General features: G+C 37.1%; 1 long non-coding RNA gene across 1 annotated transcript; it reads left to right on the top strand.

Moving 5' to 3' along the window:
• Nucleotides 1-679: 679 nt before the first annotated feature.
• LOC120144825 lies at nucleotides 680-1771 on the top strand. The gene is made up of 3 exons (XR_005518067.1): nucleotides 680-837; nucleotides 1019-1116; nucleotides 1578-1771. It is a non-coding gene; the product is annotated as an uncharacterized LOC120144825 (long non-coding RNA).
• The last annotated feature ends 11085 nt before the right edge of the window (nucleotides 1772-12856 follow it).

Genomic DNA, 12856 nt, shown 5'->3' on the forward strand with positions numbered 1-12856 from the left:
TGGGTTCTGGTACTAAAATGCCAATTAATCAAAATTACATACTAAATGCAAAAATAAACAAAAATTTAACTTGACTAGAACTGGGATCAAAATAAAAAATTTGGTAATAAATGACATAAACAACCATTTAAAAATAATATAATTATAAATAAATAAAAGATAAACACACATATTATTATGTAATATTTGAAGAAATTTTGAAGGAATCAAAACACCCTTACACACAGTACGTGTTACATACATGAATAACTACAACGGTCTTAAATATAAGAAAAGAAAACTACAGACCTCAAAGACAAAATAATTGAAACTCAAAAGGTGTAATAAATATGTGATTAAATTAAAAACACCATAACTAAGAGACCCAAGTACGAACAAACAACAACACATAGTTAAAAGCATAAATATCATAAAACATATATACTGCCTATAGAATATACACAAAATTTAAATAAACTAGCTTTGAGGATAAAAAATAATGCGTATAGAATTAAAGGGAACCAATCTAAAATTTTAAAAGCCTTGATTTGATGATCGAATTGCATTAAACGTGAAACAATGTGTAGCTCTACACAGACAAACCCAAGTGCGGTGACTAAACGATAATTTACCCTAAAAATATATAAAACCTAAATAACCTAAACTTAAGCATCCCAACTTTACGCAGAACATGTGCACAGCTGTCTCCTTTCTTTCCACACTCCATTTTTCTCTTAACCACGCACAGCGCCGCTCTCAACCTCACTCACTGGTATTCACACTCGATCAAAACCTCAACTACCTTAGAATGCTATGAACCAACGCTGCTACATACTCTAACAATCTTCAAAAGCCAAGGTAAACAATCCTAAATTTCTATTCCCATTTTCTGGTTTTGAAACTATATTAGGAAAATGCCTTTAAAAATGAAAAATGGACTTCTCTTTGATTTTATTTCTTGTGTGAATCGGATGAGTAAGAAAATTGATTATATTGCTTTATTTTTATTTCTAATATCTAGTTCATTATGCTTGCTAAGGGTACTATGGGCTCTGTCGATTCTCTCTCGGGTTTCCCTCACCGATCGACTAAACTATCAAGGCTCCCTATTCTCACCGACAAAGACTATATGTAAAGGTAAAAAATTTGCCCTCCTTTTTTTTACATTCGTTTCAAAACAAGGACACGCACACTGTAAAGTAAAAAAAACTGAAATAAGAAAATACCGTTTTAAATCTGTATTATATTAAAAAATGGGAAAACCCCTGGTTTACAACGATGACGGATTCGGCTATTGGGAACAGCAGCTCTTGTGGATACTCCCCATATTTCCTTCAAAGAAAAACCGAGCAACCCTTGTTTTTTGGAATTCCCCTTTTTAATCGTCACCCTCTCTGTGTTCTTTTTTTTTCCCCCTCTCTTTTATGGTTGCTTCCCATCCATCTTTTTCCTTCTTGGTTGGATTAGTGCTGAAGCAGGTACCTTTAATCCCATAATTTTCGGGATTTATTTCCATTTCAAAGGTTTAGGTAAAGGTTTGTCAAATCTCTTTGACCTTGGTGACTGATTTGTTTATTGATTTGCTTATTTTTTATCAGCTTCAATGGATGGCATGATTGGTGGCAGTGATTGGCTCATGCATTGATGGAAACCGGTAACTGGGGTAATGGTCACTGGGTTGAGCTTGAGTTATAAGAAATTTGTAATCTGGGTCTCGAGCCTGTAAAAAATAATATGTAACATTAATAATAATAATAATAATAATAATAATAATAATAATATAATATTTATAATCCGGACAAAAATGGGTGTCTACAGCTGCCCCTCTTTGCCCATTCTTGTGTTAACAAGAATAGGGCAAAGATAAAAATGACAGTGCGTTTTTGTCCAGTTCTTTCTTCATGCTTTGAAACTTGATGAGGGATCTGCTCCCTTTTGTTGATCAAAATTCGACCAGCGGGTTCGCTCCCTATTGCTTCAGGGAGTATAGAACTCGAGAAATCTTTTGAAAACGTGTTCGCTCCTGAAGTATGGAACTCGAACAGTCTTCTGCCAATGGGTTCGTTCCCTCTTTCTTTCAAGGAGTATAGAACTCAAACATCTTCAACACTCGTGTTTGTTCCCTATTCCTTCAGAGAGTATAAGACTTGAACAATCTTCAACAATCATGTCTTTTCCCTATTCCTTTAGAGAGTATAAGACTCGAACAATCTTCAACTATCATTTCTGCTCCCTATTCCTTCAGAGAGTATGAGACTCGAACAATCTTCTTCTTACGGGTTCGCTCCCTCTTTCTTCAGAGAGTATAGAACTCGAATATCTTTTTCAAACGGGTTTGCTCCCTCTTTCTCTAGGGAGTATAAAACTCGGACATCTTCTTCAAACGGGTTTGCTTCCTCTTTCTTTAGGAAGTATAGAACTCGAACAATCTTCAAACGGGTTCGCTCTCTCTCTTTAGGGAGTATGGAACTCGAATATCTTCTTCTTACGAGTTCGCTCCCTCTTTCTCTAGGGAGTATAGAACTCGGACATCTTCTTCAAACGGGTTCGCTCCCTCTTTCTTCAGGGAGTATAGAACTCGAAAATCTTCAAACGGGTTCGCTCCTTCTTTCTTCAAGGAGTATAAAACTCGAACAATCTTCTGAAAATGGGTTCGCTCCCTCTTTCTTCAGGGAGTATAGAACTCGAACAATCTTCTGAAAACGGGTTCGCTCCCTTTTTCTTCAGGGAGTATAGAACTCGAACAATCTTCTGAAAATGGGTTCGCTCCCTCTTTCTTCAGGGAGTATAGAACTCAAACAATCTTCAAACGGGTTTGCTCCCTCTCTTTAGGGAGTATAGAACTCGAACAATAATCTTTCTACGAGACTGCCCAATTTTCTTCAGGGACTAGAACTCGAACAATAATCTTCCTACGGGTCTGCCCAATTTTCTTCAGGGACTAGAACTCGAAAAATAATCTTCTTACGGGTCTGCCCAATTTTCTTCAAGGACTAGAACTCGAACAATAATCTTCCTACGGGTCTGCCCAATTTTCTTCAGGGACTAGAACTCGAACAATAATCTTCCTACGAGAATGCCCAATTTTCTTCAGGGACTAGAACTCGAACAATAATCTTCCTACGGGTCTGCCCAATTTTCTTCAGGGACTAGAACTCGAACAATAATCTCCAACGATCACGTCTGCCCCCTATTTCTTCAGAGAGTATAAGACTCGAACAATCTTCAACAATCGCGTCTGCCCCCTATTTATTCAGAGAGTATAAGACTCGAACAATCTTCAACGATTGCGTCTGCCCCCTATTTCTTCAGAGAGTATAAGATCCACAATCTTCATCAATCGCGGCTGCCCCCTATTTCTTCAGAGAGTATAAGACTCGAATAATCTTCAACGATCGCGTCTGCCCCCCTATTTCTTCAGAGAGTATAAGATCCACAATCTTCATCAATCGCGTCTGCCCCCTATTTCTTCAGAGAGTATAAGACTCGAATAATCTTCAACGATCGCGTCTGCCCCCTATTTATTCAGAGAGTATAAGACTCGAACAATCTTCTTTTGCTTCACTACTTTTTGTGAAGGCTTTAGTTTGGTTTGTTTCAAAGGTCGAACCTGAAAATCAAACATTATCAATCATTAATGTATGTTTGAAAATATTATACTCGAACATTCTGAGTTCGAGAAAATTTCTGAAAATTCATCTTCATCGCGAAAACTCGTCAAAAAGCCCTTAGATACATGGATCTATTCTGGCTCAATTGTTGTCACCATTCTTTTTAGGAGTTCAAAACTAGTCATCATCATCTTGATGCTTCAATATATTCAATCTTCCACTATCATTGGGAAACTTGTAGACATTTAAGTCACCATGCAATGTCATGATCCTATTCATGCCTAAAATGTATGCGATTACGCAATTCAACACATTTTTTCTTCGAAGGAACATCATCTTCTTTGATTCTGATGAACCTCGATTTCGTCTTGGGCACCGACATTTGACCAGTTCACCCCAGTTAACAATCTCAATGTCATATCTCTCGGCTTGACGGGACTTTGACTTCTTTCTTTCTTGAAACCCGCCAGTACCCATGACCATCCTGATGAATGACAATCTCTTTGGGTCATATATTAATGGTTGGAATTTTATATGAATCCCATGATTTCTGCTTCCCGCAGCCATACAAACATACATTCTAAAACCAACGTTAGCTTCAGAATACCTTCCTTTTCAACATCTTTTGCATAACAATACAAAATGATCTAATGTACCACAAGCTAAGCTATATGTTTTAACTTTTTCAAAATCAAATGCTTGTAAAAGGGGAATTGGAAAGGAAAAATATCTCTTTATTTATAAATGCAAAGAATTTTTAGCAACTATATGGAAAACTTTTAACTGGAAAAAGAACAAAAGGATAGGCATATTCAAATATCAATAACACAAATGCTTTTGAACTGGCACGCCGTTAGAATGACCCGAGCATAGCTTCTGTCAAAAGGAATTCCAAAATTGTGATGACACCTAAGAGTGCAAAGCTACTTCTGAACCCTAAAATCTCCCATTATTGGATGCCGTAAACCAGTATTGAATCTCATGTGCATTCAATTTCTCATATGGTTGCTTTCATAGAGACTCGTTAATCTTTAGTCTCAATCCTGATCACCAACTATCATTGTCACTACTCATGTCATGAGCTCTTTCCACTTCCAAAAATAATTCAGAACCTCCACCATGCACGAATTCTGAATTTTAACTCAAGCCGCCCTCTGCGGGTTTTCAACTTGATCTCATTTGGTTTCAAAATGCCCTTTTCGAGTTTGCATCTTGAACCCCCTTTTATTTTTTTTTTTTTTTTTTTTTCTTTTTTTCTTTATTTTTTCCATTTTTTCTATTTTTCTATTTCATTTTTTCATTTTTCATTTTTTTTATCTTTAAGCAAAACCCCTCTTAGTTGCGTCGGATTTCACTGGATAAGGTAATTCGGACTCATCCATCTCAATCAAGACTAGAGCTCCCCAAAAAAGGCTTTCTTGACAACATAGGATATTTCCCACTTGGGCATTCAATTCCCTCGGAAATCTTTTGGAACGAGCAATATCCTCCTGAGCATCAGATCCCCTTCATGGACTTCTCGAGGGAGAACTTTCTTACCATGTGCTCGTATCATCTGCTTCTGGTATATCTGACCATGACAAATAGCTTTCAATCTATTTTCTTCAATTAAATTCAGTTGGTCATATCTGGCCTGTACCCATTCTGCCTCCTTTAGCTTCACCTCTGACAAGATCCGAAGTGAAGGAAATTCACCTCAATAGGTAGGACAATTTTCATCCCATAAACCAAAGAAAACAGTTGCCCAGTTAACGTCTGCACAGAAGTCCGATAGACAAACAGAGCAAATGACAACTTCTCGTGCCAATCTTTATAAGTTTCAGTCATCTTCTCAATAAGCCTCTTAATGTTCTCATTAGCTATCTCTACTGCCTCAATCATCTCCGGGCGATAAGTAGGGGAATTATGATGCTCTCTTTTGAATTGCTCATAGACAGACTTCATCATCTTGACGTTTAAATTCTATGCATTGTCAGAAGTAATCCTCTCCGGTAAGCCATATCCACAGATGATTTTCTTCTTCAAGAACTTACATACCGTTGACTGGGTAACACTCCCATAGGAAGCTGCGTCTACCCACTTGGTGATGTAATCAATTGCTACCAGAATAAAGCGATGATCATTTGACGCTTTCGGCAAAATAACATCCATGCCCCCACATAGAAAACGGCCACGGGGCTGTCATCACATGCAACTAATGAGGAGGGGTGTGCATTCTATCTCCGTAATTCCATTAGCATGGGTGCCATATACTCCTTCATGTACTTCAAGAACGGTCTTGGCATCTTCAATGTCCACACACTTTAATAGGACTTGATTCAAGTTTTTCTCGTATAGGGTCTCCTCATTGGGCACATATCCCGCTGTCATTCTTGGCCGCCTACTCGGGATAACTTTGATACCTTATATATTGCAAGATACCCTAGTACCAAGGCCTTCTATCTTCTTCTTCTTCTTCTTCTTCTTCTTCAATACTAAAGCAGTGGGGTGAACACTCATAAGCTTTTATCTCAATAGGCATCATATTTGCATGCTCGTTCATCTTAAAGGCTGCTGCCAGAGGAGCCAATGCATCTGCCACTTGATTTTCTTATCTGGGGAGGTAATTGAAAGTCACTTCTTCAAATTATTCAATAAGTTCCAAGACTAATTTACGATATTCCACCAGTTTGGGATCTTTTGTTTCCCATTCTCTTATGAGTTGGTAGATTACGAGAGCTGAATCGCCATATACCTTGGGCATTTTCACCTTGAGTTCAATAGCAGCTCTAAGACCCATGACACAAGCTTCCTACTCGGCCATATTGTTTGTACAATCAAAATTGAGCCGACTGGTAAAATGATAATGCTCTTCATCTGGTGAGACCAAGATTGCCCCAATTTCATGCCCCAAGACATTTGAAGCGCCATCAAAGTTCATCTTCCAGTATTTCCTAGTGGATGCAATTGTTTCTTCCATCGAGATAGCCATTAAATCATCATCTGGGAAATCAAAATTCAATGGTTCATATTGTTCGGAAGCCCTACTTACAATGAATTCTGCTATGGCACTCCCTTTAACCGTTTTCTGGTTTACAAACTGGATATCAAATTCAGGCAACAGGATTTGCCAACGGGCTAATCTTCCATACAATGCAGGTGCCCCCATTAGTGACAAACGTCATTTTCTTCATATCTTCAAAGTGCATTTTAATTTGATTGTAGCTAGGGAGACCACCCACAAATGAGAATAAAGAATTTCCAGCGGTATCATCCATTAAAGTGTCTTTATGTGGCAAAGGAAAATTATCCTTTGGACTCGCTCTGCTGAGATCTCTGTCGCTGATACACATTCGAACTTTCTCATCCCTCCTTGGCACTGGGACAATATTCGCCACCCACTTAGGATATTTGGCCACTGCGAGAAAACTGACATCAAATTGTTTCTTCACTTCTTTAATTTTGAGCAGTATCTCAGGTCTCATTCTTCTCAGTTTCTGTTGTACGGGCTTACCATTAGGCATTATCGGCAGTTTATAGACAACCAGTCTTGTATCCAGACCTGGCATATCTTCGTATGACCAAGCAAATACATCTTTAAATTCTTGAAGCAACTCCATCAAGCTATGTCTTCCTTCTAGCAGACATGGTGGTACCAATCTTTACTTCTTTCTTTCCTCATTTGTACCCAGATTCAAGATCTCTGTAAGCTCTTCGTGAGGCAGAATTTGTTTATCTTCCTGTTCCACCATCTTTAGTAATTCCAAAGGTAGTTCATATCCCTCATTGTCATCACAACCTTTGACTTCCCCTTGACATATGGGCATCTCGAAATCAATCTCCGGGTCAGAATCATTAGCATTTGTATCATTGATATCTGAGTTCCTGAAAGAATACCGGAAGAGAATATACATACATATATATATATTTTCCCATATAAGTAAGTAGAAAGAAATAATATATACATTATACAACCAAAAATGAAATGCATGGGAGAATGTTTGCCATTTTGGACCAATGGAATGCATCCTTTATTAAAAGCAAGTAAAAACACACAGCTTAACCCTTTACATCAGATCACATATTGCCCCAGGGTATGGACAATAGAAAAAAGTTATAGCGCGCTCCTCTGCAAAAGATTTATAAACTACAGGCATCTTCTCCACAGTCCGATTGTTCAATACAAAACTCATCCTTTTCCTTCAGCGATTGCGTTAATTCCAGTTCCTGCATGGTTTGGCAATGGATTTTGGGATATACTTGGTTGTCACTGTCACCAAAATTGATAACATTCCTCCTTCTCAAAGCTTGGACGACCCTTTTGAATGCAGTGCAATTTTCAATAGAATGTCCGGGATTCCCACCATGGTAATCACACTTAACATTAGCATCGTACCATTTTGGATAAGGAGGTTGTATGGGTACCACATGATAAGGAGAGACTAGATGTCGATCGTATAAATCACAAAATAACTCCTTATAAGTCATAGGAATTGGATCAAATTGAGGCCTCCCTCTCCTCGGGTCCCTTGCCCCTTGTCTATTGTCATTTTGAGGTGGTGTTACCGTTCCCTGAGATTGGGACATTGTGATGTTATTGGAATCGTACTGGCTCACGTTGGTGACTTCATTTTCCTTTTCCCTCTTTAACGGCTTGTTGCTGGACTCTCCTCCCTCGAGCTTCCTGCTTTTAATTGCCATTTCGATCATTTCTCCTGTCGTAACTACATCAGAAAAACTTCGGGAAGGATTACCGATAAGGTGAGAGAGAAAAGGAGCCTTCAAAGTACTAATGAAAAGCATATTCATTTCCTCCTCTTCTAATGGTGGGTGCACTTGCACTGCTACCTCCCTCCATCTCTGAGCATATTGTCTGAAACTTTCACTGTGCTTCTTCTTCATTCCTTGCAACACCAATCTGTTAGGCCTGACATCTTTCACATGTTCATACTGGTCGAGAAAGGATTTAGCAAGGTTTTTCCATGACATAATATCAGCTCTTTTTAGTTGGTTATACCATCGTAAAGCTGAGCCTGTCAAGCTTTCTTGGAAACAGTGGATCAAAAGCTGATCGTCCCCTATGTACCCAGTCATTTTTCTGCAGAACATTGTAATATGGGCAGAATGGCATCTAGTACCGTCGAATTTCTCGAAGTCGGGAGTTTTGAATTTTGGAGGCAGGACCAAATCGGGAACTAAACTAAACTCTTTAGCGTCCAGTCGATACATACTGGTGCCTTCCTTCATAATCTGGACTTCACTTGCTAATTGTTCGAATTGTTCCCGAAATTGTTTGTTTTCATTCTTTTTGGCCTCTTCATCAAGGTCCGGGACTTGGTGACATGGACTTTCTTCGGGGTGCGAACTAGGTTCCGGTTGAAGATTCACAGCAACGCCAACGGGATTGATGTGCACTTTGGTAGGGACATACATTCCTTGGACATTTTGAGACTGTACTGGGGTAAACCCTGGAGGATAAAATGGTTCTCCAGTTATTTGCTCAGGGGCCTTTCCATGTTCTGGGTTTCTCCCTTCCGACAAACTTGTCAACTTAGACAGCATATCTTCTTGAGCCTTAAGCATGTCCTCTTGCATTTTCCTTAGATCATCTTGCAACTGCAGTTGAATTTTTTCAATTTGAGCAATCCTATCTTCCATGGCTCTCTCCCTTGTATTATAGTGATGCTTGGACTTTCCCAATATTTCTCTGCCACAGTTCCTTCACGAGTTACTCTCATGTTTTCATGATTGATGCATGTAAAAATGCTTAAATTAAAGCAATGCGAATGCAAATGTGGATGCCAAATGCAAATGCAAAAGGTGTTAATCCCAACAGTGACCACTATAGAACAACCTTTATTTAGACAACAAGATTTCTTTACACCATGTAATCAAAATACAATTGTGATTCTTCATTTACTTGAACCGTACTCTTCATAGAATCTAGCATTGCATCTCCAAAATGGTCGGCGTATTTTATCACATTTGATGAATCGGTTGTCCTTGGATTGAATCTTGGGATCTACATCTCCACTTTCAATGGAAAGTGCTCTTCACGTCTTTGTGAAGGGTCTTCTCGTCTTTGGCATTACTGCATCTATGGAACATCTTCAGGATGTCTTTCTTTGTGGATCGTTCTTCAATCAGGTTCAAATTCTTCATTCATCAGATATCCTTCTTTATAAATCATCTGAACGCCTCCGGATCTTCGATTTTGATTACATGGTTAAGAATTTCTTGCCTCATTATGACCAACCTTCTTATTAGTCAATCACTTGCGAATTAACACCTTTGGATGACATGAATATGCAAATGCAATAAATTAAAAATAAAATATACATAAAACCAAAATGGGTTAGTACACATAATATAAACAACAAAATAATGAGTATCGTAACAAATAAAACCTACCCTCACATGCTGACTACCCAATCATGCTTAGTAAATCCTACCCGACATGATATTTACCTCCATGCTTTTGTTATTTGCAAATAATCCTAACCGCATGATATCTAATTCGCATGCTTGTTCGAGAAAATAAACCTAACCGCATGATTTCTAGTTCGCATGCATTTATTCACAAAAACGAAAATAAATGACCCAAAAAGCTTTTCCTTGTGTACACTCCTCACGGGATTCTTAAGGTTCGGGTTAGGCTCGACCTAAGTTCAGGCTCTATGTTTACTATATACTGGGTTAGGTTCTAAATTATTAGGTTCTCGAATTATCCTTGCCGATGCCCCTTTTGGGCTGCCGAACCCTCAATCCTGGCCCATCACAGGCTTTAGTAGATCGAGTTCAATTTCGAGGGAACACACCTCCTTATGTCCATGCGGAGGTGAAAACCACACGAGGGAGTAGTCTTTCACTCTTACTTAAATAGGACGGAGCGGGGTTTTAGCTCATGTTATGCAAATGCAACTGTGTAGTGTGTGAGGAAAAGCGAAAATAAAACAACACATAATCACAAAACACTCAAAGGATCAATCCTCTTTAAACACATAATTAATCTGAAACCATTAGCAAACAGATCAGTACAACTATTTATTGGTTAATCAAATTCCGAACAACAACATTAAAATCAAATAGGGATCAAAAATCAAATTAGAACGAATTTATAACTTTCAATTGCAAAGATAATCAATTAAACGACTATAGGCCTGACTCTCTAAAAAAAAGTCCCCAGCAGAGTCGCCAAGCTGTCGAAACGATTTTTACGCCGTGGGCGAGATTTTGAAAACCGCATTAATTTTTAATTATTCTCTTAAGATTACAATTTTTAATTAAAAACAATGTGACTTTAGAAAACCTCTCGTTTCAAGAATTTGGGAATTCATTCACGATAAAAACACAGGTTCGAAGAGTCGCCACCAATCCTTGATTAGGGTGTGATTGGACACCCAAAAATGTTTTGTCATTTTAAATAAAAGTTAATTTTAATTAAAACAACAATTTAAAGTCTGCGTTACCAGAAAATGAGTTCGGGAGTCGTTTACGCGTGGGGGAAGGATTAGCACACCCACAACGCCCTAAATCGGTACCTCATCGATTAATTAATGTCTTTGCAATGAAATTTACAAATTCGAGTTTAATTTAGTTTATGATCCTCAACAAAATAACAACACATGTATTTTACAATATTTAAAATCACCAAAATAGATTAAATTAAAATTACCTAACCTTTAGAAAGATAAAGAATATTCGATTATTTAAAAATATCGAGACCAGATCTTAAATAGTTATAACAACCTTTTCTCGATAAATTTAAATAGCCGAACATTTCTTTATCTTCCGTTCCCAAATTTTAAAGTGATAAATCAATTTTTAGGTGTCACTAATGGGATACACTTCTAATTTAAAATCGTTAAAAGCGGATATCTAATCAGTTAAGACAACCCACTTAAAACAATTTCAAATTAAAAGGATATTACTCTTAATCAAATTATGTAATAATGCCGAGATATGCACATGAGGATATCATGCAAATTATGCAAAAGGATGTCATGTAAAATTAATTAAACATGAGATTAAAATAAATGAGTAATAAATCTAAAGCTAAAATCACTATTAAACAAAGATAAAAAAAACAAATCAATACATTACATATATTAAAATCAAAATAAACCCGAGACTACCTATAAAAACTAAAATATGTCTGAAATGAACATAGAAATGTAAAAAACAAAAGAAAACTCACAATAACTGGGTTCTGGTACTAAAATGCCAATTAATCAAAATTACATACTAAATGCAAAATAAACAAAAATTTAACTTGACTAGAACTGGGATCAAAATAAAAAATTTGGTAATAAATGACATAAACAACCATTTAAAAATAATATAATTATAATAAATAAAAGATAAACACACATATTATTATGTAATATTTGAAGAAATTTTGAAGGAATCAAAACACCCTTACACACAGTACGTGTTACATACATGAATAACTACAACGGTCTTAAATATAAGAAAAGAAAACTACAGACCTCAAGACAAAATAATTGAAACTCAAAAGGTGTAATAAAATGTGATTAAATTAAAACACCATAACTAAGAGACCCAAGTACGAACACAACAACAACACATAGTTAAAAGCATAAATATCATAAAACATATATACTGCCTATAGAATATACACAAAATTTAAATAAACTAGCTTTGAGGATAAAAAATAATGCGTATAGAATTAAAGGGAACCAATCTAAAATTTAAAAGCCTTGATTTGATGATCGAATTGCATTAAACGTGAAACAATGTGTGCTCTACACAGACAAACCCAAGTGCGGTGACTAAACGATAATTTACCCTAAAAATATATAAAACCTAAATAACCTAAACTTAAGCATCCCAACTTTCAGAACATGTGCACAGCTGTCTCCTTTCTTTCCACACTCCATTTTTCTCTTAACCACGCACAGCGCCGCTCTCAACCTCACTCACTGGTTCACACTCGATCAAAACCTCAAACTACCTTAGAATGCTATGAACCAACGCTGCTACATACTCTAACAATCTTCAAAAGCCAAGGTAAACAATCCTAAATTTCTATTCCCATTTTCTGGTTTTGAAACTATATTAGGAAAATGCCTTTAAAAATGAAAAATGGACTTCTCTTTGATTTTATTTCTTGTGTGAATCGGATGAGTAAGAAAATTGATTATATTGCTTTATTTTTATTTCTAATATCTAGTTCATTATGCTTGCTAAGGGTACTATGGGCTCTGTCGATTCTCTCGGGTTTCCCTCACCGATCGACTAAACTATCAAGGCTCCCTATTCTCACC

Source organism: Hibiscus syriacus, unplaced genomic scaffold, assembly GCF_006381635.1.
Source record: "Hibiscus syriacus cultivar Baekdansim isolate YM2019G1 unplaced genomic scaffold, ASM638163v2 tig00110890_pilon, whole genome shotgun sequence".
NCBI classification, from domain to species: Eukaryota; Viridiplantae; Streptophyta; class Magnoliopsida; order Malvales; family Malvaceae; genus Hibiscus; species Hibiscus syriacus.